The sequence below is a fragment of the Bos indicus genome, chromosome 16 (assembly GCF_029378745.1).
Source record: "Bos indicus isolate NIAB-ARS_2022 breed Sahiwal x Tharparkar chromosome 16, NIAB-ARS_B.indTharparkar_mat_pri_1.0, whole genome shotgun sequence".
In the NCBI taxonomy this organism is placed as follows: domain Eukaryota; kingdom Metazoa; phylum Chordata; class Mammalia; order Artiodactyla; family Bovidae; genus Bos; species Bos indicus.
The window spans coordinates 61,972,956-61,999,579 of NC_091775.1; the positions used below are offsets into that span (position 1 = coordinate 61,972,956).

Here is a 26,624-nt window from a genome sequence, read left to right on the forward strand (position 1 = left end):
TATAATCACAAATATAAATTATTTATATTCTACTACTATCAAATACTTGTGCTAAAAGTAAGCTGTTCACAGGACAAAAATAAAGTTTTATAGTATTAACTGCATGTAAACTCTAACTACATTGCAAAATGAAAAAACTAATAAACTCCTTCATTTTGGCCTGAACTTGGGATTAAAGTTACTGACAGGAGGTCAAGGGCAGGGCGCTGCATATGAACATGCAGGGATACACCCTTCCTTTATTACCTGTGTGTGCTAGTCCAAAGGTGACTTAAACTATACTTCAATATGAAAAAAAAAAAAAAAAAAGGTCACCAAAGAGTTTCAAGAAAGAGAAAGATCATGAACTCAGCAAATACAGCTGTTCTTCATTTAGTCACTCATATCCTTTTTATTCAGCCAAAGCACAGAAATTCATATCCCAGTGTTCTTTCCAAAGAGCATCTGACTGCTTTGAACAGCCATGCTATGTAGTAGAACAGTAATACGTTCTGGATCTAGAAGAGGGAGTTTCCAGTGCCGCCTCTAGCACTCTCCAACTTGTGTCTAAGAGCACCCTACTTCACTTTGCTCATCTCAATGATGCAAATACTCCTCAGGTTTTCATGAGAATTACGCAAGACAGTGTGTGAATAACAGGTTATTGGAGGTTATACAAGAGTTACTTATATAGTATATACTATATAAGTACATATATTAGTTATATAAAATAAATATATAATAGTTGTATAGTTACACTGTAACCACTTATATGTGTAAAATAATTGTCAACATATGTTAGATCACTATATATGTTTGCTTGACACAAATTTTTCCATTCATGCTTGATATATGCAATCATTTATATTTCCCAAAGCAGCTACCTATTCACCATCACTCTCATTTCTGCCTGTCATTTTTTGTCAGACAATTCCAGCTGCTTTTGCCTCTTATAATATTTTGTGGGCCTTCTGTTCATGCTCTAGGATTTGTAACCAAATGCTCACATGTTCTCATTTCTTGTTCAACAGGTGGGGAGCACTTGATCCTGGGATTCCAGGAGTGTTTTTAGTGGCTGATAAGCCTCATTAAAACCTGTGGGTCTTCTTCCCAGCTGCCTTTTTCTATTTTTGGAATGGCCAGAGAAAACGTCCTGTCAAGAGCTTAAAATTTTCCACTGTCTGTAAATAGGATGGTTTATCCCTTGCAAAACTTAACCTGGTTTGGTTACATACAATCTCATTCAGACTTATAGTCTGCAGTGTTTTTTGTTTTTTTTTTTAATTGCACCTGTCTTGCTATCAGATGTTTCATTGCACATTTCATTTGTATAATTAGTTCATAAATCAGCTCTGAAACCAAGAGATTCTCTTAAGAGAGATGGTCTTCTCTCTGAGTGCTCTAAAAAACAGGGCTTGCCTTTGTATAGTGAAGGGATTACCATGTCTGTTAGCTAAGCTATTTACAAGCAATGCCAGTAGGTAAAATACTAAAAAGAAGGCACTCAGCAAAAAAGAGGCTAACCTTTGAAGATTCATGGAGATTAAATACAGGAAAATACAATTTTTAAAGCTTAGAAACGTTTCGAAATCACATGTTTCAGAAGTACTCTTGTTCTTAACAAGTATACAATTTAAGTTCGGGAAAATGGGAAAGACTTAGTACTTATATTCAAACATACTAGTTGTCTCACTCATAAATCTTGTTGAGGAAAACTAAAAAGATAGAAGTAAAGCATAGAGAGAAAATGATCAAAAGCCAACCTCACCCTAATCCATACCTCCTCTCCAATTTCAGAGTTTATCATTTTTATATATTGTTGCATATTTGTATATACACATGTACCCACAGAATAAGTATAGAATCATTTTGTTTTTTATTTACATAAAAGTCAGAGTGCAGACATCTGTTCAAGCAAGTTGCTTTTTTACACCCAACAACGCTTTTATTAAACAATATTTTTGAGACACACCCATTGTTTCCAATGTCTCATGATTGTCACAATACATGAATCTATGGTTCTAATCCTGTATATTAAAAAAAAAAAAGATCAGCCTCAGATGTGCGCTAAATCCTGGTTTACTTTTGACCTTACCAGAAATTGAGGAAGGAAGAAACTCTCTAACCCCATTGCCTGTCGCTATGCCAAGAGTACTTCAACATTCATCTTACAAGAGGGATTAGCCATCAAAAGTGAAATGTGGGTTTGAAGCAATTTTCCAGATAATTCAGTCTCCCAAAGCTGCTTTGATCTGAACGAGAAGATACTTAAGAAATGGCTTTTGTTCTGCCTTAGACTTCCAACTAGTTCTCCTCATCTGCTTCACTAAAGGAATGAATTCATCCATCCATCCATTCAGTGAGTTTTTATTAACTCTTACAACTAAATGCATAGCACTATGTTAAACAGGTCTGCATGTTTTTGTGATTGCAAAGAAGGGCAGGCCCTGTGTGAAGGGCGTGTTTGTCCTTCTCACGTCAACTTTACACATTACAGGATGTACTCCCTTAATCCTAGCTACCTTTCCCAACCACTATGAACCAATAACTCAAAAACAAGATGGGAAAAAGTGTAGGTCCTACCACGGATTTAACTGCTCTACAATTTCATCACATCTTCAAGTCATACCCTATCTCACAAAAGTGGAAATAGACCCTAAAATCAGAATCCCTGCTAACACTAGGTCCATCCATGTTAAATTTCTTGTTTTAGAATCACAGGGCAAGTCTGTGTGAGTAGAGTTTGGAATCAGACAATCAACAATGCCCTGCTATTTAAAATTTCAAGTCCTTGTAAACCCTGAGGTATTTTATCACAAGGCTTTTATTCTCAACAACTGGTTTGTGCAAAATCAATGTTAATTATATCTATAGATTATTTGGAATGGGGATATTAAGATCCTTTTTTTGGTCTGCACTGCATGGCTTGTGGGTTCTTGGTCCTCCAACCAGGGAATGAATCCAGGTCCCCACAATGAAAGCACTGACCCCTATCCACTGAACAGTCAGGGAATTCCCATTAAGATATTTTTTAAAGTTCAAAAATAAATTTCCAGACCATCCAAAAGTAAATCTGAGCCTATTTGGGTTGTTTGCTGCTAAACTCATTTAGCTGCAACATACACTGAAAACCTCTCATTTCTTTCTGAAGCATGATGTCTCACTTTCCCAGGCAGGGTTAAACCTTTTCCTTAGCAATAAGACAAAGATAATATTTTAACATTTACTCAACAAGAGGTTGTAAGTAAATTAAGTGAAGGTCTCTGTTTTCATTTTACTAGATCCTATTTAATGAGAACTTCTTTCACTTCACTTCTTTCTTCTGAGCTATGGCTTTCTGCAATGGTCAGGTAACTTTTTACATTTAAGAAGAGTGAGTATTCTGAGCCATGGCTGAGCTCAAATCCTACGTCCTTTTTTCACTGAGATAGACAACACTGCTGCCTTATTGGTGTATTCTATCTGTGACTTGAATGGCTGAATTCTCAGAGAACTTGAAGACATATTCTTACATGATGTATTTCTAATCAGCAATAGGCCTCATTGTGTGCCCTCTCACAGAATCTCAAAATCCCAGGGCAGTTCCTCTGAGCTGAGTCATGGTGTCAGGACTGAGTGGCATCCACCATGAGAAACACAATGCATAGACTTATGCCTACCCGTCTGTCCAGTGAAAAAGGGATTCTGCCGAGGTGACCCAGTAGATTCTTACCAAAGGCAAATTCTTGCCGTATATTTCTTCTAGGGCTGTTGGGATCATTAAACAAATGGGCAAAGCCCACTGAAAACACTGCCATAAAGTATTATACCTAATTCTCAGCTGATGTCTAACTAGTCTGTACTAGTTGAGTTGTTTAAATATTAAAATAGTTCTGTATGAGTTGCTGAAAAACTGCTGTCCCTCAATAAACTGATTCATAAGATCTAACAACTAAGGAGCTTGTTATCCCCATCCCAAAAGAGGTGGTGGGGGGGGTGTGCTGTGACCCTGCTGCATCCTTATTGGCTCCAAACCTGACCACACATCATAAATTTTAGTGTCACTTTCACCTAAAACAAATGTAAAAATAAAAATGAATGATGCAACAAATGCATATACAAGTAGACGGACTATGTTTTATAAATTTAATGTCCAGTTATTCACGTTACATAGCACATTATCCAGAAATTTAGTAGGTTAAATAAAAATACTGCTCAGAAGTCTACAGATTGGGCAGGACTTGTCTCTGCTTCAGTTATGTTAGCTGGGGTGGCATAAAGACTTGTGTGATGGTTAATTTCATGTGCCAACTTGGCTAGGCCACATAAAATAGCACTCAGCTATTTTATCAAACAGCAGTCTGGATATTGCTATGAAGGTATTTCTTCGATGAGACTAACATCAAATCAGTAGATTGTGAGTAAAGCAGATCACCCTCCATGATGTGGATGGGCCTCATCTGATCAGTTGAAGACCTAAAGAGAAAACAGACTAAGGTCCCATAGAGAGGAAATTCTGCCAGTAAACTGCCTTTGAATTGAATTCTTCCCTGGGTTTCCAGCCTATTGGCCTACTCTCAGATATTGGACTTGCCAGGCTCCATGGCTATGTGAACCAATTTCTTAAAATAAATCTCTCTCTCTCTTTCTCTCTCTCCATATATACATAAAATATGTCATTTCCTTCTCCAGGAGATCTTCCTGTCCCAGGGATTGAACCCTCATCTCCTGCATCTTCTGCATTGGCAGGCAGATTTTTTTTTTTTAACCACTGTGCCAGCTGGGAAGCCCCATTTTTTACTTGAACTGGTACTAATTTACCCCCAATGAAGTTACTGTTGCTTTTTCTTGGACATAAATTCTTTTCTTGGCTTAAACTCTGATGAAAAGAATGACTGTGCTTTTCTGTCCAGTGTTGAAAAGGTGAAAACCTTCTTGAGCCCCAATTTTGTAAGATACCATTTCTACTGAGTGAATTACATTTTTGTGCTGTTCTTCCTCACATTCCCTGCAAGGATTTTTAAATTGCTTATTTTTATTTTTAACGTGTACTATTTATTTATTTATTTTTAAATTATGTGATAAGTGTTTATAACTAAAAATTATCCTTAAATATAGAAAAAATGGACAGGAAAATTGGTACATGGATTATAGTGGTTGTACTGGATACTTAAATTATAGCTTTTTTTTTTTTTTCTTTCTACTTATATACATACCCCAAATTTTCTATAACAAGCAAGAAATACTTAGTTCCAAAAACTGCTTTTCTATATTCATGACTTGGGGGAGGAAGACAGTGGCTCAGTGCCGGGACCCTTGGGTTCTCATGCTGGTGTACACTTCTGACTCACCCTGAAAGTGACTTCAAATTTAGGGGCCTAAGTTTTTCATCTGTTAAGTGAGAGAAATGGGGACACTGGCCTATATAGCCCCAAATTGCTCTATGATTCTTATTCTTCTGCCTCTTCTTTTTTTTGTCCTTTTCTGCTTGCCCCTTTCTTCCTTCTCTTAATTTCCCCCTCCTTTCCTTTTTCTTTTCCTCTTGTCTTTCCCATTCTCTGACCTGCCTCATTATCAAAACTCTTCTCATGCAAACATCAGATAGCAGCAAAATTCCAACCAGTCTATAAAATGAAAAGGATTTATTCCTCCTGGAATAACTTTCTTGAAGTCAAGGGAAGCATAACTTCAGGGATGGCATTAACGTGTACTATTTAATATTTTGAATATAAAAGGGCTCTGAAGAATAATAATAGCACATCTTTATATCCACTGGAGAAGGAAATGGCAACCCACTCCAGTACTCTTGCCTGGAAAGTCCCATGGACAGAGGAGCCTGGTAGGCTGCAGTCCATGGGGTCACTAAGAGTCAGACACGACTGAGCGACTTCACTTTCACTTTTCACTTTCATGCATTGGAGAAGGAAATGGCAACCTGCTCCAGTGTTCTTGCCTGGAGAATCCCAGGGACGGGGGAGCCTGATGGGCTGCCGTCTCTGGGGTCGCACAGAGTCGGATACGACTGAAGCGACTTAGCAGCAGCAGCAGCAGCATATATCCACACCCAGCTTGAGAAATAAAACATTATCAACACAGTTGAAGCTTCCTGTTTTCACCCCATCACACATTGATTCTCCTTCTGCTCCCTCAGAAGTAATCGCGTTTCTGAATTTGGTATTTTTTTATTCCTTGATATTTGGGCTTCCCTGGTGGCTCAGATGACAAAGAATTCACTGGCAATGCAGGACACCTGGGTTCAATCCCTGGGTTGGGAAGATTCCCTTGAGAAGGGCATGACAGCCCACTCTAATATTCTTGCCTGGAGAATCCCCATGGACAGAGGAGCCTGGCAGGCTACAGTCCATGGGGTCACAAAGAGTCGGACAGAACTGAGCGACTTAACACATACATTCCTTGATATTTAAAAATATTTCAGTATAATTGTGTGTATTCCTAAGTAAGCTATACCAAAATTGCATGTGTTCTTAAGTTTTATGGTAGCGGTACTATGTATATAAGGGCTTCCTCAGTGACTCAGTGGTAAAGAATCTGCCTGCCAATGCAGGAGATTCGAGTTCAATCCCTGGGTTGGGGAGATCCCCTGGGGAAGGAACTGGCAACTCACTCCAGTATTCTTGTCTGGGAAATCCCATGGACAGAGGAGCCAGGTAGACTACAGTCCTTGGGGTCACAAAAGAGTCAGGAATGACTTACTGACTAAACAACAACAACAAATTATGTACATACCGTTTTTCAATTTGCTTTTTAAAAACTATGTTTGTGAGATTCATTCTTTAATTTCATTGCTGCTTAGTATTTTATTGTATAACTATTCCCCAGCTTACTTACCCATTCTCCTACTAATGGGCCTATTATTTCCCATTTTTGAGATTATGAACAATGCTTTCATAAAATCTCTTGTACTTGTCTATGCACTTGGGTTTCTTATAGAAGTTAACACAAGTTTGAAATAAGGAACTTGTATCAGAATATATATCAATGTACCATTTCTTTCATCAGGAAAGTTTTATTGCCAAAAAAAAGGTCAGCACACCTAGGCAGTGTGCTTAGTGATGCAGCTGATTTATATCCTTGCACAAGCTTTTGGGGCTTCCCTCGTAGCTCAGCTGGTAAAGAATCTGCCCGAAATGCAGGAGACCCCAGTCCGATTCCTGGGTCAGGAAGGTCCCTGGAGAAGGAAATCACAACCTACTCTAGTATTCTGGCCTGGAGAAGTCCATGGACAGAGGAGCCTGGCAGGCTACAGTCCATGGGGTCACAAAGCATTGGACACCATTGAGTGACTTTCACTTTCACAAGCTTTTTATCTTATTGTGGCTCAGTAACAACAAGTTTGAGAATGTGAGCCACTTTCAGTGAAATTGTTGGTTCATAGGGATATCTTCTGGAGAAGGCAATGGCACCCCACTCCAGTACTCTTGCCTGGAAAATCCCATGGATGGAGGAGCCTGGTAGGCTGCAGTCCATGGGGTCGTGAAGAGTTGGACACGACTGAGCGATTTCACTTTCACTTTTTCACTTTCATGCATTGGAGAAGGAAATGGCAACCCACTCCAGTGTTCTTGCCTGGAGAATCCCAGGGACAGTGGAGCCTGGTGGGCTGCTGTCTATGGGGTCGCACAGAGTCAGACACAACTGAAGCGACTTAGCAGTAGCAGGGATATCTTCAACTTTACTGCCTATTTCTAAACCATTCTCCCAAATCATTGAATCAATTTACACGGCTATCAGAAGTGAATAGAAATTCCCATTGCTTCACAGCTTTGCCAACGTGTGGTATTATTATACTTTTAAATTTTTGCTAATCTGGTGGCGTCAGATGGTTTCTTATTATGGTTTTATTTTGTCTTTCCATAATTGCTAGTGATGCAGAGCATCTCACCATTTAGAAGAATTTTAAAATTATTTTTTATTGAGATATAACTGACATATAACATTGTATTAGTCTTAGGTAAACAATATTATTATTTGATACTTGTATCTGTTGTGAACATATAGTATTTGTCTTTCTCTGTTTGACTTATTTCACTTGGCATTATGTCCTCAAGTCCCATCGATGTTGCAAATGGCTGCCACTTTTAAAAATTGGTTTTCAGTTGTTTTTTAAATCACTGAACTTTTCTGGACCGTTGCTACTAATCTTTCTTTTTTTATTTAGTCTTTTTTCTAAAGATGAACTATATCAGCTATTGCTTTTTCTTGTTTTTATTTATTTATTTTTTTGATGTGGACCATTTTTAAAAAGTCATTATTGAATCTGAATCTTACAATATTGCTTCTGATTTTTATGTTTTGGGTTTTTTTTTTTTTTTTGGTTGGGAGTCACGTGGGCTCTTAGCCCCTTGACCAGGGATCTTAACTGCACCACCTTCATTGAAAGGCGAATTCTTAACCACTGGACCGCCAGGGAAGTCGTCCACTACTGCTTTTTAAATCTCCTCCTCTTTCTTTCCCCACTGTTGATCATTCCACTCCTGCCTGTGGAATATTACTGATGCATGTATGACAAACTTTCTGCTTTTCTAACTCTTTGCTGGCTCACATTCTCTCAGGATCTATCTCCAGTTGTAAAGGTCATGGAACTGACTGCTGAATAAGCAAGACTTAGGGGTACAATAATAAAAGCAGCATGATTCTTGCACTGTCCTGCTAAATCTATTCAGCGAGGGAAATCCTTCTCTTACTCCTAGATAAAGCTCAGGAAGTTCTCATGACTTTTCTGATCAATTTTAGTTAACAAAAAGTCTTAAATCACGTAAGCTGGCAAACAATGTTAATTCAGTAATAAAACATCCAGTCCAATTTATGAATCAACATTTCTATCCTTAATCAAAAGTATGACTTCTACTTCCCTCCTATCTAGGGCTTCCTGCATTTGTGCTGTCTCCTTCCACAGAGGGAATAAAGTGCTTTTCTTTTTCTATCTGGACTGTCTCCCTTTCCTCAGGTTTACTGCTTAAACAGGGGAGGAAGGCAGGAAGTCAAGGAGGCAGCAGGGAGCTGTGAGGCTTAGGAGAACATTCCCACCTGTTGTAAGGTAGATGTTTAAAGCCAATGTTTAAAGCCAGTCCTTTCTCTTGGAGTACTTCCCTGGCTTCTTTAAGGGTTCTCCTGCCTGGTCACCATAGCTGCAGCTCCCTGGGTGGGTGTCTTGTGTCCTCTTCAGCTGACCACTCCCAATATCCCCTCATCTTCAGTTCCTGGACAAATACTCTTCTTTCTTTCTGAATTTCAGGCTGCCCTCTTGAGAGGATTCCTTCACTTTTGATTTTTTTTTTTTTAAAGAAAATACTATTCTTTATTTTAAAATATTGGGTTGGCTGAAAATTTTGTTCAATTTCCCCAGAATATCTTGTGGAAAAAGCTGAAGAAACATTTTGGCCAACCCAATATTTGTTTTTTCAATGGTTAGTATATTCACATTCTTTACTGACAAGTCGCTTTAGTAACCCAGAGAAGTGAAGGAGAAAGCAGCTGCCTCACCACCCAGATATTGATTTGTTCAGATATTCCAGTGCCTCCTGATACAATAAAACCATGAAAATTTTCTTTTAAAAAAAGTTCAAAATTTTAAAAATATAAAGGAGTACAACTGATGTGTCTCCCTCTAGTCCCTGTTTCCTTCCACATTGACAGTCAGTGTTGCACTCTCCTCTGCATCTCTGAGTGTGTAATCAAATGTTGTATATCCTCCCCCCTTTTCTTAAGTCGAGTCAGTTCTTAAATTGACCAGTGGAATACTAATGACATGGGTTTCTACTTCAGGTCCCATCTCTGGTTCCTGGGATTCACTAATCTCTGACTCCCCTTTCAGAGCAAGACAAACTTGATTTCACAAGTAGCGTCAGATACTCAGACACAGAAGTTGTTCTTTTTTCAGGCCCATTTCCAGCCTCAGGCTACTCTGGCGTCCAAATTCCGGAGCACACATGTAGTTCTCCATGTCGACTCCTCAGAGCTCCTCTCTCACTAGCCTGAGGTAAGGAAGAAGCTACCTCTGCACCCCACTGCCTGTTTTTTCCCCAAAAATCTCTTCCTCAAAGCCTCTGAATCTACAATCTCTGAATTCCTTCGTATCAGTGACCAAGATGAAGGCTCTTTGGTGAAGTTATATGAAGAATCATAGTTCTCCTTTGATAATGTGCTTCTTGGAGGTCCGTCATGTAATTTACTCTGGTTGTTGCTATCAGTTTGCCTTAGGGCTTCAGTCAAAAATAGTAATTTCACATTTTTCCAAAGAAGACACGCAGATGGCCAACAAGCACATGAAATGATGTATCACTCATCACCAGGGAAATGTAAATCAAAACCACAGTAAGATGGCACCTCACCTCTGTTAGAATGGCTATTATCAAAAAGAGAGAGCAAGTGCTGATGAGGCTGTGGAGCAAAGGGAACCCTTGAACACTGTTGATGAATATGTAAATTTAGTGCAACCACTACTATGGAAAATCATATGGAAGTTACTCAAAAAGTTAAAAATAGAATTGCCATATGATCCAGCAATTCCACTTCTCAGTATTCATTTGAAGAAAATGAAATCACTTAACTTGTATAGATATATGTACCCCCATGTTCATTGCAGTCTTATTTATAATTGCCAAGATATGGACACAAACTGTTTATCAACAGATGAATGGTTAAAGAAAATGTGATATATATCTATATCTATATATATGTACAATAGAATATCAGCCATCAAAAGAACAAAATCCTGCCACTTGTGACAACATGGATGAGGGCATTATGCTGAGGAAATAAGTCAGACCAAGAAAGACAAATACCACATGATCTTACTTAGATGTGGAATATAAAAACAAAAGGAAAAGAAAAGCTAAACTGATAGGTACAGATCTCTGGTGGAGGCCAGAGATGGGGAAGTTGAGGTGGAAGAAATGGGTGAAGGGAATCAAGAGGTAGAAAACTTCCAGTTATAAAATAAATGAATCATGCAGTTGTAATGTAGAGCATGGTGACTGCAGTTAATAATACTGTATTTCATGAAAACTGCCAAGAGAATAAATCTTGAAAGTTTTCATCACAAGAAACAAATTCTGGAACTATATATGGTGATGAATGTTAATTAGATTTATTGTGGTATCATTCTGCAATATATACAAGCATCAAATCATTATGCTGTACACCTGAAATTAATATAATGTTATTTTTCAATTATATTTCAATTAAAAAGAAATGAAAAAATTAAAAATTGCAATTTAATATCCCTGTTAACAACAATCATATATGGTTACAAGCTGCCTTTATAGATATTCTTCTTTTGCTTTCTGGATTTGGTGTCAAATGACTTCTCCGACCATGACCTGACCTTGGCCCATGTATACATACTCACATATGCACAACTATTTATATATATGAAGATAAATGACTATGTCTGTTTTCTTGTCAAGCTTCTTATTGATAAGTTTTAGGTTTTTTTTTTTTTAAATAATTCTGCACATCAGAACACCAAGCACTCTAAAATATTCAAGACTAAGCCAAAAGACTGAATCTAGAAAAAGCAAGTAACCAGAAAACCCATCCCTAAATTTGCACAATTTGTTAGAATTGAAGGGAGATTTGCAGTCTGAATGGTTGCATTTATTATTGAAAGGGTGTGGACAAGATTACAGATCAGATTTGACACCTAGGCTTGATATTTCAATAGAAGTGTCTTTAGCCAGTCCTGACACATAATTTCATTCAATTAACCTCAAATAGTGAATGACACCACCATAGCTGTATCTCTCTGTTTCTCAATTTGTTATGTCTAGAGATCATTGTCAAAATTTACATTCTCAGGAGAGAACACATGTAGCGATTCACCTCAAACTTAATTAAATCCAACAAACATTCAGTTTAATTCAACAAATATTGAGTGCCTAGTACATGACAGACACATATTCAGCTGATAAAAAATAGCAAAAATAGCTAACATTTTTGAGCATGTACTATACACAGAGTATGTCCTTTATTTATTATTTATTTTTGGCTACACTGGGTCTTCGTCGCTGTGTGCAGGCTTTCTCTAGTTGCGGCGAGCGGGGGCTACTCTTCCTTGCAGTTCAAGGGCTTCTCCTGCAGTAACTTCTCTTGTTGCACAGCACAGGCTCTAGGGTGCTCGGGCTTCAGTAGTTGCAGCTCGTGGACTCAGAGTTGCAGCTCTTGGGCTATAGAGTGCAGGCTCAGTAGTTGTGACGAACGGGCTTAGTTGCTCCACATGTGGAATCTTCCCAGAGCAGGGAACGAACCTGCATCCCCTGCATTGGCAGGAGGATTCTTCTCCATTGTACCACCAGGTAAGTCCTATGTCCCTTACACATGTTGTTTCTTTTGAAAGTGATAGTGTTAGTCACTCAGTCATGTCCAACTCTTTGCGAACCCATTTCCTTCTCCAGGGTATCTTCCTAACCCAGGGATTGAACCTGGGTCTCCTGCATTATAGGCAGATTCTTTACTATCTGAGCCACCGGGGAATCCACACAAAACCTTATGGCTGTCAGGAAGATCCCCAGAAGAAGTAAATGACAACCCACCCCAGTATTCTTACCTGGAAAATCCCATGGATGAAGCAGCCTGGCGGGCTACACCCCATGGAGTTGCAAAGAGTCAGACACGACTGAGTGACTAACACACAGAAACTATTGTAATCTCTACTAGACAGATGCAGGAATTGAAGCACAAAGAGGTTAAGTATCTGACCGAAATTATTTGATTTAATCCAGGCCCACTGCTGCTGCTGCTGCTGCTAAGTTGCTTCAGTCATGTCCAACTCTGTGCGACCCCATAGATAGCAGCCCACCAGGCTCCTCCGTCCCTGGGATTCTCCAGGCAAGAACACTGGAGTGGGTTGCCATTTCTTTCTCCAATGCATGAAAGTGAAAAGTGAAAGTGAAGTCATGTCGGGCTCTTCGAGACCCCATAGACTGTAGCCTATCAGGCTCCTCCATCCATGGGATTTTCCAGGCAAGAGTACTGGAGTGGGTTGCATTTCCTTCTCCAAAATTTATGCTCTTAAGTAACTATGAAGGAGACAAAGGCCTTTACAGTCTAATGTGATGAAGATATGTAAGCTAAATGAAGAATTATCTATAGTAGATAAGCCCTAAGGAGGTACACAGCACTGTGGAGTGCAGGGGTGTGCTCAGTACTGCAAAAGATGAGCAGTCATCTTTTCCTGCAGTTGATAGCTTTTGAGCTTGTACTTAAGGAATGTGGCAGAAATTATAAACCAGAGTGATATGTGATCTAGGTTATGGACAAAAGTCTATAAGTAGGAATGAACAGGCTGTGTCTGATATCCAATTTGACTTGAACATAACATTCAATTAGGGAAGTAATAATAGCCACTGTTTATTACTCTCTTTTATGTGCAGGCTCTTGACAAATGTTATTTCTAATCTTTACGGATTTCCCAGGTGGTGCAGTGGTAAAGACTCCGCCTGCCAATGCAGGAGATGCCAGAGACACAGGTTTGATCCCTAAGTCAGGAAGATCCCCTGGAATAGGAAATGGCAACCCACTCCAGTATTCTTGCTTGGAAAATTTCATGGACAGAGGAACCTGGTGGCCTACAGTCCATGGGGTCACAAAGAGTCAGACATGACTGAAGCGACTTACCATGCATACACAGACAATAAAATGAAGGGTTTTGAGTTCATAGGGCAAGTGATAGAGCCAAGATTTGAACTGGAATCTTCCTGACACCACACCCCTGCCCTGTTTGTTTGTTTTAATATGGCCTTACTTTAGTGTTAGTGTTAGTCGCTCAGTCGTGCCCGACTCTTTGTGACCCCATGGACTGCAGTCTACCAGGCTCCTCTGTCCATAAGATTTTCCAGGCAAGGATATTGGAGTGGGTTGCCATTTCCTTCTCCAGGGGAATCTTCCCAACCCAGGAATCGAACCCGGGTCTCCTGTACTGCAGGCAGATTCTTTACCGACTAAGCAACAAAGGAAGGAAGATAGAAAGCTTGGCTTGTGCCATATTGAGAAGATCTTAATGACTGAGGTGAGGAATTTTTACTTATTTTGGCAGGCACAGGCAGGCAGGGGCAAAACTCAAGCTGAACTCTAGGAAGACTGCTGAAATTATTTGGGCAATAGAAATGAGAGCCTGAATTAGAAGAGCAGTGGTGCAACTGGACAGAAAGGGAAGAGATAGAAGAAATATACATTCCTGGTATTTAGAGACAATATTTGCTTGGGTATGAACAAGGCATAGAGAAGAATATATAATATTTTAATACTTTTGATTCTCTCAGTTCTCAGAAGTATGTTTGCAATGATCATTAGCAGAAATACAGGGCAGGAGGAGGATCTGGCTTTGTGGAACTGAAAAGAGGGAAAACAATAAACTTAATTTGGGAGTTGGAGGCACTGATCTGTATCTATGTGGAGATGGGTAAGACAGTTAGAGATTCAGTCTGAAGTTTTAGGGCTAAGATCCAGTGCTTAAAAAGAGTTGAGAATCAAAGCTAAGTTCAGAAAAATTTGATCTTGGTGTCTACTAAGAAGTAGGAGAAAAAAACAGAGCTGCATTAAATACCTATTATGTGCCTAGCACTGTGGAAACTACTTGGAGGTTAACGTTTCCTCATTAAGCTTCCAATCTTGTTCAAGAGATTAGTTACTCTTATGAAGAGCAAACAGTATAAAACTTAATATACTCAGGACCCAACCTGTAGGGTATAAACAATAGGAGTAGGAGATGTTGGAAAGGAGAGAGCTTGATTTGTTTAAGGTATTTTCAAGGTGAGGGAGAGGCCAAAGATGGTAACAACAAAGATTACAAGTTGTAAGAGATGGAAATCGTGCATAGGCTGAAATGAGGGTAACGCTGCTCCCCACACAGTGACAGAAATTTTTGGCATTTTCTCTATTGCCCAGGGGATAGCATGGGGATGAAAAAAATATAAATAGTCTTTGGATTAAGGAGACCTCAAATTCTACAAATTCTGCCCTTTATTAATGGTTTAATACTGGGCAAATTACATAGCTTTTCAGAACTCATTTCCTGTTTTTTTAAAAAATAAGTATAATACTCAATAAGATCGTTGAATACATTCAGAAAATAGCATGAAAAGCATCTATTTCTTTGTTTTATATAGAAAAGTTGGGGGAAACCTAATGAACTCTTTCCTTATGTTGTTTTTCTAGCTACCACTTACACCACTGGGATACCCACATTTCCTGTTCTTCCCTCCAGCACAGCTTCCTGGAGACACAGCACACATTTTACACGTGTGCAGGAATTTTGTACATTCATTTACCTCCTATTTAGGCACAGGTATAGGCCCTACATAGAGGGGACAGTTATTGCCTCCTGCTTTTATTAAGATCCACTCGACAAGCATTTATTGAACACCCACAATGCTTCAGTTACTATGCTAGAACCTGTTGGGGTAAAGGATAAAGACGAAAACAACCTTTGGATATACGAGTTCAGAAGGTGGAGGAAAGTGATGGGTGCAATGTGCAATGAGCTTATGTGCAATGAGCACCTAGCAGGTGGCATTATTTGCAGAATAGATGTCATTTAAGCTAAGTCTTGTCAGATCATAGAATTCACCATGCAGAGTCTAGGGAGAGGATAAAAATGTTAGACTATATGGTGATCAAAGGGTCTCTTAAAGCACAGTTATAACAATGCCAACACCTAACGGGAGAAAAGTCCATTTTACTTGCTCTGGGGTCTTAAACCACTAGACAGAGCGCACGCTGAACAGAATTGTAACCCTCGCGAATAAAACGGCCAGTGACAGCACTGGGTAACTGCGGCAGCCGCAGAGCCGCAATTACTCTGAAACTGACTGGGATACAGAAGATTTATTTGGACAACTGGTGAAACATCGTAAACTCTGAGAAGCTGCGATTTTCAGACTTCCAGTTCATTCTTGTCACAACCCCAGCTTGTTGTTTTTTTTTTTCCGGCCCAGGGTGAAATCCGCAGTCAGAGGCCCAATTAGCTTCCGAAGAAAGAGGGCGGGGGATGGGAGTAGGGGGGAGACGAAGGGGCGGGGCGGGGCGGGGGGGGGGAGGTCTCCGCTGCGGATCTACTTTGGCTCCTCCCAGGTCCTGCAAGGCTCAAACTTCGCCACACAAAACATGGCGCCCTTGAGGTTCCTCTCATCGTTTTATCTCCCATTCGCTTCTTGGCCACACTCAACATGGCCCTAACCGAAGGTTGCATTCCTCTGGAGCCGACTCGGGACAGTTCTCGCGAGGTTTGCCCGGACCCTGACTGCTCCCGCCCTGCCTCGCGCCGCCGCCACAGCCACTGCCGCCGGCGCCGCTCCTCCTCCGTGTCAGTTGTTGGGCTGTAATGGCGACTGGGCCGCCGCTGCCGAAGTGACTCCCGGGCGGGGGAGCCGGGCCAGACCTGCGCCAGAGGGAACTGCAGAGAGCCGCAGCTCAGGGGGTGGCTTGCTGTGGGGGAGGGGAGGCAGCCTTTCTGCCTCTCCTTCCTTCTCTGCAGACCGGCGGATCCCGGGAGCCGGTGTGAGGCGGGCAGCCGGTGCGTCCCCGGAGCGGGGAGGCCAGGCCGGGCAGCCCTGGGGCCGGTCGGGGCGGCGTCACTGCACCCTCCGCCAGGCCCCGCGGGATGCGCCGTAGGGGCCGAGGGCGGAGGCGACACTCTCAGGTGAGCTGTGGGGGGACCTGGCTAGGACCGCGGATGCTCGCTGAGCCGCCGCTGCCTCTGTCCGCGGTCCCCGGTCCGCGGCGGCGGCGAGAGAGGCGGGGCGGGGCGCGGGGAGCCCTGGCCCAGCCTGGCGTCCCCCTGAAGGAGCCTCCCTGGGTCCTGAAGCTTTGCTAGGAGGGCCATTCTGAGACCTGGGTTTCAGGTCCCACCGGTGCCTGCCGTGGACGAGATTTCCTTCTTTACCTGCCAGTGCGTGCGACGCCCCCCCGCCCCCCCGACCCTCCTCTCTTCTGCAAAAGATGTGAGATACATTCTTGCCTTTGGTCTCCAGAGAAGTGTCCCTTCTTCATTTGGAGATCAGGCATATTTTGGGAAATTCCGGGGAACTGGCTACAGTGGCAAGGATGACGAGTTTCTGTTCCTTTTTGGTGGGAATAAACGTTCTCAAGTATAGGGAAAACTTTGATCTTCTGCTTCTCTGGCAGCTGCTGAATGTCGTCTATTCATTTATTCACAAGTGGTGGAGGGGGAGATTTAAAAAGCTTGTACGCTTTGTAAGCTGTCAGTATTCTCCCCCGCCCTCTTTAAAGTGTAGCCTAACATACTAAATGACATTTAACTAATGTCACAAATATGGGTTGGATTTTGACTGGCTTTTCGGATAGGAAGTTTGCACATAGGTATAGATTTTGGTGTGGTTTTGGTGTAGCAGCAAGTCCTCCATATAGGAAAAAAACGCGTTGTCAGGAATACTGATCAGTATCCATGTCTGTACTCCACCTGTTTGTTTTGTTTTGATGGTGATCCTTGTTTTGAGTTTCGAAAAGTCGTTAATGGTTATGTTGCCATGTTAACGATACCTCCTCCAGTCCTGACTTTTAAGGGTTTTAAAAGAATGGCTATTTTAGGCAAATCTAGTAACTGGAAAAGGTTTGTGGAAGCAGTGATAAACCACTCTCCAAAAAACATTTTCGTAGTTTAAAATATTGTTTTTTAAACAAGGCACCGTGCTGCTATTAATCATAACATGAGATTGTGACTTTGGGGGTTTGTTTGTTAGACCTGTGGTAGAAGTTGCCTTAAGCTCATGGGAATGTAGTAATTAGTTTTGGTGTGCTAAATTGGCAGACTCCATTCAGTGTAATAAAATAAATCTGAACTGTTGAACTGTCATTGCATTCAATTTAAGATACTTTAATCAGAAAAATAAACACAAAACTAGGATACATTGTATATATGTTTAAATACATGTGTATCTTATCTTTGCTTAGTGACTAGCAGGGCATGTGTTTGTAATGATGGTTAGTTATAATATGTAAAAAATTTCATGCATATGTAGAAGAATTTCTCTGATTCTCTAAGATATATTGGAGTATGGTGTTATGTAAGAGTGTTAATACTTGAACAACCAGCCTCCTGTTGGGTAATCAATGAATTATGAAGTTTAGAATTTTTTTCTAATGCTCTAATTGCTAGTCTTTTGTCCATTTTATAACACTTTTACTGAAGAAAGGAAGATGAAGTCACTATCTAATAAATTTTGTTGTTAGTTAAATAGCTGTAAGTTACTGTTGGAGCAAAAAGAAGCTGCTGCTAAAATAAATTACATCATTTTTTGGTGTGCTTCCACATAAATTATTTTATTTAGACCTCATAGCAACTTTATGAGGTACATTTGACAAATGTCTTTATTTTGCAGTTGTGGAAATTGACAGGGAATAAATAAATGAACAAGAAAGTTCATTTATTTATGTGAATGATGCTCTTATTTCCACTGATGATCAAAGGCTTTAAAATTTTTATTTACTTCATTGAGGTATAATTGACATATTAGTTTCAGGTGTATAACAATGATTCGATCTTTGTATATATTGTGAAGTGATCATAAATTAGTTAACATCCTAGGATTAATATCACTTAAAATTGAATATTAATATAGATATTTCTGGGATTTGTTTTCTTTTTACATCTAAAAAAGTTATTTTTTCTTCCTTTTGGTAAGCCAGAAGTTCCTTATATTGATGACTGTCAGTTCTTTAAAAAATTAGTATTTTCATAGCATTAGGTTAATTAGTAACAAGCCATGAATTATTGTAGTGAATTGCTTTACTTCTATATGTACTTTTTGGTTGAACAATGTTCTTAAGAAATGGTAGTTAATTTGTCATCTTTCATTTTGTTTGGATACTGAGAGTTCTGTCATTTTTAGTGTTTCAGATAGTTTATATTTTTGTTTAGTTGAAACAAATATTCAAGCCACAAGCAGCATCACTGAAAAGTATTGACATCTTGGTGATTTTATTATAGAATCGATGATTTTAAAAGTTAACTTGCCGCCTGTATTTGTGATTGCTAATTTTGCCTTGTGGGGCAAGTTGTGAAGTAATTTTCTTTATTGACTTTTTTTTTCCATGTCAATTTCTAATGTCACAAAATAGCCTCCTCCTAAACCTGAATTATCAAAAGATTGCAGTCTTTTTTTGTGTGTTAATATTTTTTTGTTCAGTGAGCAAGTATAACTGCACATTTGCTAGTGGTTTCTTTGGGTTATTTGCCTTTCTCATCTCGCTGTAAGTTCCATGATGGCAGAGATTGTCTATCAACTATTGTGCACCCAGTGCCTAGCACACAGAAAAATAGTCAATAAATATTGGCTGAATAAACTGACTAGAGAGTGGTGTTGGTATAGTATATAAACGAAGTAAAATACTAGTTCATGGTTCCTAAGCACACATCAGCTCTTCTTAGGAATATACTTCACAGGTAAACTCAGCTTTGGTAGGTGGCAGGGGAATGACAGCCTGGGATTAAAAGATATTGAGAATAAGCCACAGGTAGATCCTAAAAACTTTATTGACTATTTTAATGATTTGCCTAGATGTTCTGGCAATAGTTATTGTAATTTAAAGGAAATGGGAGCTTTAAGACCCTGACCTGTTACACTAGTATTGTAATTACAGCCTTTAATAACCTTAAGTCACTTCTTAATTACAGCATTGGGAGTTTTAAATCTTAAAGGCTAGCTAGTCCAATTCCCACGTTTTATACATAAGTAAATAGACTATCATATAGAGGAAATATCTCACCCATAGTTGATTTCATAACTGAAGACTCCACTATGCAGACTCTACTACATTTGTTTAATATGAAGATACTTATCAAATGAGAGGGTAATTGTGATCAACCAGCAATCTCTTCTCTATAAGAAGAAATTGTATAAGTATTAGTTAAAAACTCAAAAGAGGCTTCACTTTTCATGAATCAAAAATATTTTTTAACTTAAACATGAATCTCAACCCTCTTCTCTGTCATTGGGACTATAACGTGGTACAGCTGTTTCTGGAAGGAAATTTGGCATTACCTATCAAAATTAAAACTGCACATATTATTTGGTAGAGTCATTTCTTTTTTAGGAGTTTACAGAAATTTTAATACAGAAGCACAAGAACACATCTATAAGGATGATCATTTTAGTATTATTACAAATAGATGTCTATAACATTTATAAATAGTAAAAAAAAGTCCTAAATGTCCATTGGTAAGGGCATAGTTAAAATTATAGCATATTTATGCTGTGACGTACGATGCACTTATTAACAGATTGAGGGAGAGCTATACTTCCTTCATGAGAAGTAACTGAGTGTTTCTTTGAGCACAGGGACCATGCAGCCCATTTTCTGGGATCGCATCCTAACCATTTATTAGCTGTGACCATTAGCAGGTTACTTAAACTCATCTGTAAAGTGGATATAATCATAGTTCTCACCTGCCAGAGCTGTTGAGAGAATTAAATGAGTTAATGTTTAAGCCCTAAGTAAGCACAGAGAACCTGCCTGCCAGTGCAGGAGACATAAAAGGCATAAGTTCGATCCCTGGGTCTGGAAGATCCCCTGGAGGAGGGCGGCATGGTAACCCACTCCAGTATTCTTTTCTGGAGAATCCCCATAAACAGAGGAGCCTGGCGGACCAGAGTCAGACATGACTGAAGTGATTTAGCATGCACGCACGCACGCCCTACATATGTATTTGCAATTATTGTTATGTTCTGACAGGGAAGAATGTTCATGATATAATATCGAATGAAAAAAATTAGTTGCACTAACTGTGGAATGTGATTCAGTGTAAAAACAAAAACATAGGCAAAGAAATGTAGTTTGATTTTGTTTTGATTTTGTATGTGCATAGGAAAGGCTCTGTAAGGGATAGACATTAAACTATTAGCCGTGTTTATGGCTGGGAGAGTAGATGACTTTCTTTTTTTTTTCCTTTAGACATTTTTGTGTTCTTAATTGTAAGTTCCACTTTTTATCATTTTTGAAAATTTTTCTGAAAACAATATTGAGGTAGAATTTTTCTCTATTATACAAAAATATAAATGTATTTTTGAATATAATTTTTCAGAGAGCTACAGAGTTCATTCACAGAATATCACATGATTAGGTTCTATTTTAAAACTTTTATTAATGGAGAGTTAAAACTAATCTATGAAAATTTCAAGTGAGTGTATTTATTTTCTTCTCACCTTGTGACCTTACATATTATTTCTTAATTTACAAAGTAAGCACATAGACTGGATCAGTGTTTCTTAAACCTTGGATCCCCCGGCCATGCTGTGATGCTGTGAGGTACCTGGGAGCACTGTAGTAAACTCTCCTGGGCACAGTGGGATGTTTCTAAATTCTTGAGGGAAACAGTTATACTTGACAACTGTGGGTTCAGTTCAGTTCAGTTCAGTCACTCAGTCGTGTCCGACTTTTTGCAACCCCATGGACTGCAGCACGCCAAGCCTCCCTGTCCATCATCAACTCCCAGAGTTTACTCAAACTCATGTCCATTGAGTCGATGGTGCCATCCAACCATCTCATCCTCTGTCATCCCCTTCTCCTCCTGCCTTCAGTCTTCCCCACCATCAGGGTCTTTTCAAATGAATCAGCTCTTTGCATCAGGCGGCCAAAGTATTGGAGTTTCAGCTTCAACATCAATCCTTCCAATAAACATTCAGGACTGATTTCCTTTAGGATATACTGGATCTCCTTGCAGTCCAAGGGACTCTCAAGAGTCTTCTCCAACACCACAGTTCAAAAGCATCAATTTTTTGGTGCTCGGCCCTCTTTATAGTCCAACATTCACATCCGTATATGACCACTTTGAAACCATAGCCTTGACTGGATGGACCTTTGTTGACAAAGTAATGTCTCTGCTTTTTAACATGCTGTCTTGGTTGGTCATAACTTTTCTTCCAAGGAGTAAGTGTCTTTTTATTTCATGGCTGCAGTCACCATCTGCAGTGATTTTGGAGCCCAGAAAAATAAAGTCTGCCACTGTTTCCACTGTTTCTCCATCTGTTTGCCGTGAAGTGATGGGACCAGATGCCATGATCTTCGTTTTCTGAATGTTGAGCTTTAAGCCAACTTTTTCACTCTCCTCTTTCACTTTCATCAAGAGGCTCTTTGGTTCCTCTTCACTTTCTGCCATAAGGGTGGTGTCATCTGCATATCTGAGGTTATTGATATTTCTCCTAGCAATCTTGATTCCAGCTTGAGCTTCCTCCAGCTCAGCGTTTCTCATGATGTACTCTGCATATAAGTTAAATAAGCACAGTGATTGTATACAGCCTTGACGTACTCCTTTTCCTATTTGGAACCAGTCTTTTGTTCCATGTCCCATTGTAACTGTTGCTTCTGGACCTGCATATAGGTTTCTCAAGAAGCAGGAAAGGTGGTCTGGTATTCCCATCTCTTTCAGAATTTTCCACAGTTTATCGTGATCCACACAGTCAAAGGCTTTGGCAAAGTCAATAAAGCAGAAATAGATGTTTTTCTGGAACTCTCTTGCTTTTTTGATGATCCAGCGGATGTTGGCAATTTGATCTCTGGTTCCTCTGCCTTTTCTAAAACCAACTTGAACATCTGGAAGTTCACGGTTCACGTGTTGTTGAAACCTGAGAATTTTGAGCATTACTTTGCTAGCGTGTGTGATGAGTGCAATTGTGCGGTAGTTTGAGCGTTCTTTGGCATTACCTTTCTTTGGTATTGGAATGAAAACTGCCCTTTTCCAGTCCTGTGGCCACTGCTGAGTTTTCCAAATGTGCTGACATATTGAGTGCAGCACTTTCACACCATCATCTTTGGAATATTTGGCATCTGTGAGCCCTTGATCAAACTATTAGTTTGAGATACTGTGCTTGAGTTTGTGTTCCTTTCCTTTGGGAGTCTTTTGAAGACAATGTGTCTTCAAAAAGCTAGAATCTGCTGTTTGGCTCAGGAAACTCAAACAGGGGCTCTGTATCAATCTAGAGGGGTAGGATAGGGAGGGGAAATGAGAGGGAGGTTCAAAAGGGAGGGGATATAGGTATACCTATGGCTGATTGATGTTGCGGTTTGACAGAAAACAACAAAATTCTGTAAAGCAATTATCCTTCAATTAAAAAATAAAAAAAAGAAAGCTAGGTTTTGGTGGTGGTTGTGATTAAAGGAAAGTTCTGTGCAGAAATCAGTGTGAAACAGTAAATCAAAGTGGCTGTATCCAAAGTGATTTCAAGGTTTGAAAAATTATGTACTATCTATTAGGTGCACACATCCCATTAGTAGGTAATTGTGGTTATTTAGTAATTAAAATATTTCTTTTAATTTGCTATGTGTTTTTCAGTTGCTACTAAGTTGTTAAGCTATAAATACTTATTAGGTTGTATGGACCTAACTGCCTAATAAATGGGGCTATTTCCATTAAATATTTTTTTAGCCTATGAGCACTGTGAAAAATAACTGATACACTAAAGATTCTGTGAACTGAGAAAGCTTGGGAACCTCATGAACTCTTTGGGACACTCACAGTATAAAATAGATTTTCCACGGGAACATAATACACATAGCTACATATATATTTTTATGTAAAATGAAATGGAAGCTTCACTTTAAAAATCCAATACACTCTGATATTTCAATGTAGTTTTATTTGGTTTCAATAAAAAATTCAAGCTTCAGCCCACCAGGTTGATTTCGTTTTGATCTGCTAATGGTTCCATTACTGATATTTGAAAAAGATGAGGCTAGGTGACTCCTCACTTTCAACTCTAACATGCTGTGTTCTCTGTAATTAGTTATAAATGGAGTTGGACTACACTTCCATAGATATATCTCTGAAAATCTGTGTAGATGCTTCACTCTCTTGTTGAAATGATGAAACATTTAAATTCTGTAGAGAAATAATGATGTAAAGGAGGTCTTGTTATAGATGAAAGGATATTTTTGCAACCAGAAGAATTGGATTTATCTTTGATAAGTTTGGGGTTAAGTGATTTTTAAAAAAAATAACCAATTAAATTTTTTGTTGTTGTAAGTGGACTTTTTTTTTTTTCTTCTTCCCTTTCCTCAGTCGTGTCTGACTCTTTGCGACCCTATGGACAGTAGCCTACCAGGCTCCGCCGTCCATGGGATTTTCCAGGCAAGGATACTGGAGTGGGCTGCTATTTCCTTCTCCTTAAGTGGACTTTTTAAAAACTAGATTTAAAAATCATGCATGAGTAATAATAGCACTGGGTTCATATATGTTAACAGGCTTCATTTCATTCATGATTTCATGTCTAAATTTATAAGAGTATTTTAATTTATTTTAGTTTGGGGCTTATTTTAAAATATAAAATATATCTGTATAACTGTTATTTTATAATCCTTATTTTTTTAATATATTACCACGAGAGAAATTTTTGCTTTCCAGTGGTTAACCTCTTCATATTATATGAAATACCTTTGGGTTTTTTTGTTTTTGTTTCTTTTGCTCTGTTTGCATTTACGAATTGGATTCTGATAGTTATCAGTGGGGCCATCATTCAGCAGAGAGGTCTGAGGCACCTAGTATGTGCTGTGTACTGTGCATGGACTAGGGCTATAAAGAATAAAACATCATCCCTACAGTCCCATGTAAAAGACAGATATGTAAATAATAGTATGGGGGTTGGGGAGGTAAGAGGAAAGGTAAAGTGCTATAGATCCACAAAATGGGAGCGACTGCACAGTGTCAAGAAGTCAGAGGCTTCCAATGAAATAAAAAATTGTATTTGTTTCCTTAACAGCCTCTAAATTAGCTAAATTATTGAATGTTGAGGAAAACTTCTGAAAATTATTTTTCCTTGCTTGTTTCCTCACAAGGTGATAAATGCAATCCTTACCCAGCCTTCTGTACTCCAGAGGCCAGACTGCTTTAACAAATTCAAAAGCATATCCACTGGAAAATCTGCTTTCTCAGACTCTCACTCTTTCTCCGCAGAGTTAACCAGTGTTAATGGTTTCTTCTGTATTAGGGAAGCTTTTGTAGTGAAAATTTCATACTTTAGGGGAAAAAAAAAATCCTGATTCGTACCATAAGACACTTTTATAGGGATATATTCCTTGAAATCAATTTAGAGGAGTAAATATTCAGAGTGGATAACTAGATAGTAGGTGGAACAAAATATAGGTTCCTATTTTTAGGGTTTTAAAAATAAAAGACTAGGGGTACCTTTAGTTAGGCTCTGGTTTAGCTCTTCATTTCATATCAGTGGAAGACATTGCATTCTTTGCAATCCTTATCCAGCCTCTTATACTCCAGAGGCCAAACTGGTACCAAATATTACAGGGTTTTTTTGGATTTCCTGGATTATAGGCAGTTATTCTTCATTTGTAAAAGTAGTTGTTGAGGTTTGTATATTGTACATGAGAAGAGGTAAGGCTAATTCTCAGATCTCAGATGGTAAAAGCATCTGCCTATAAAGCGGGAGACCCGGGTTCGATCCCTGGCTTAGGAAGATCCCCTGGAGAAGGAAATGGCAACCCACTCCAGTATTCTTGCCTGGAAAATTCCATGGACAGAGGAGCCTGGCAGGCTACAGTCCATGGGGTTGCAAAGAGTCAGACACGACTGAGCGCCTTCACTTCATTAGGGGAGTATTGGTTACTCTGAGAATTTACATGGAACAGTACAGGTCTGATTTAGAGCTGGAATGTTTTCCACTTTTCCTAGCCTGGTCCTTAGTAAATTTGTCCACTTTGAGACTAGATAGTATGATTATTGCAGGGTTGGTTTTCTCAACCTTTCAGGCAGGGATGGTTGTTACATAGGGTCTGATAAAGATGAGAGAAATGAAGCAAAGGTATGGAAAGTACTCCTTGGGAGAGCCAGAACAAAGTCACATCTTTCATCTTTTATCCCCAGTACCTGGCACATAGTTGGTGCTCAGTAAAAAGTTGAGCTGAATGAGTCTGTGTGACTGAATGAGAGTGCTGTCAGTAAATGTGAAAGGAAAATTTACTGCTAGAAGATACTTGAGAGTTGGCTGTTTCAAAGTGTCACATCTTATTTGTATATACATATGATAAATATGGGCTTCCCAGGTAGCACTAGTGGTAAAGAGTCCACCTACTAGTGCAGGAGATGTAAGAGACGTGGGTTTGGTCCCGGGGTTGGGAAGATCCCGTGGAGGAGGGCCTGGGAGCCTACTCCAATATTCCCGCCTGGAGAATCTCTTGGACAGAGAAGCCTGGTGGGCTTCAGTCCATAGGGTCGCAAAGAGTCGGACGTGACTGAAGCAGCTTAGCATGCACGCACTTGTGATAGATACAGATCAGTGTTTCTCATACCTCTCCGTGTCAAGAAGACACATTATATTCTTGATTTATTGAAAATTCAAGGAGCTTTTATGTGGACTATATCTACTGATATATATTTTATTAGAAATTTAAACATTTATTTATTTAAAATAGCCATAAACTCATATCATATTGGGCTTCCCTGGTGGCTCAGATGGTAAAGAATCTGCCTGCAATGCAGGAGACTCTGGTTCAGTCCCTGAGTTGGGAAGATCCCCTGGAGAAGGGACTATTAATACATAATAGTTTTAAATAAAAAAAAGCTATATTTTCCAAAACAAAAAAAAATTAGAAAGTGGCATTGTTTGGCAGTTTTCAAATCTTTTTAATGCTTGATCTAATAGAAGGTACCTGGATTCTCATATCTGCTTCTGTATTCAGTC

General features: G+C 39.4%; 1 protein-coding gene across 4 annotated transcripts in view; it reads left to right on the forward strand.

Moving 5' to 3' along the window:
- The first annotated feature begins 16,480 nt into the window (after window positions 1-16,480).
- Window positions 16,481-26,624, forward strand: part of CEP350 (centrosomal protein 350) — a 162,501-nt gene continuing 152,357 nt past the window's right edge. For all 4 annotated transcript variants that reach the window (XM_019976221.2, XM_019976224.2, XM_019976223.2 and 1 more), the window contains exon 1: window positions 16,481-16,618. The gene's annotated coding sequence lies outside the window, so the exon portion shown is untranslated. The remainder of the gene's footprint in view (window positions 16,619-26,624) is intronic.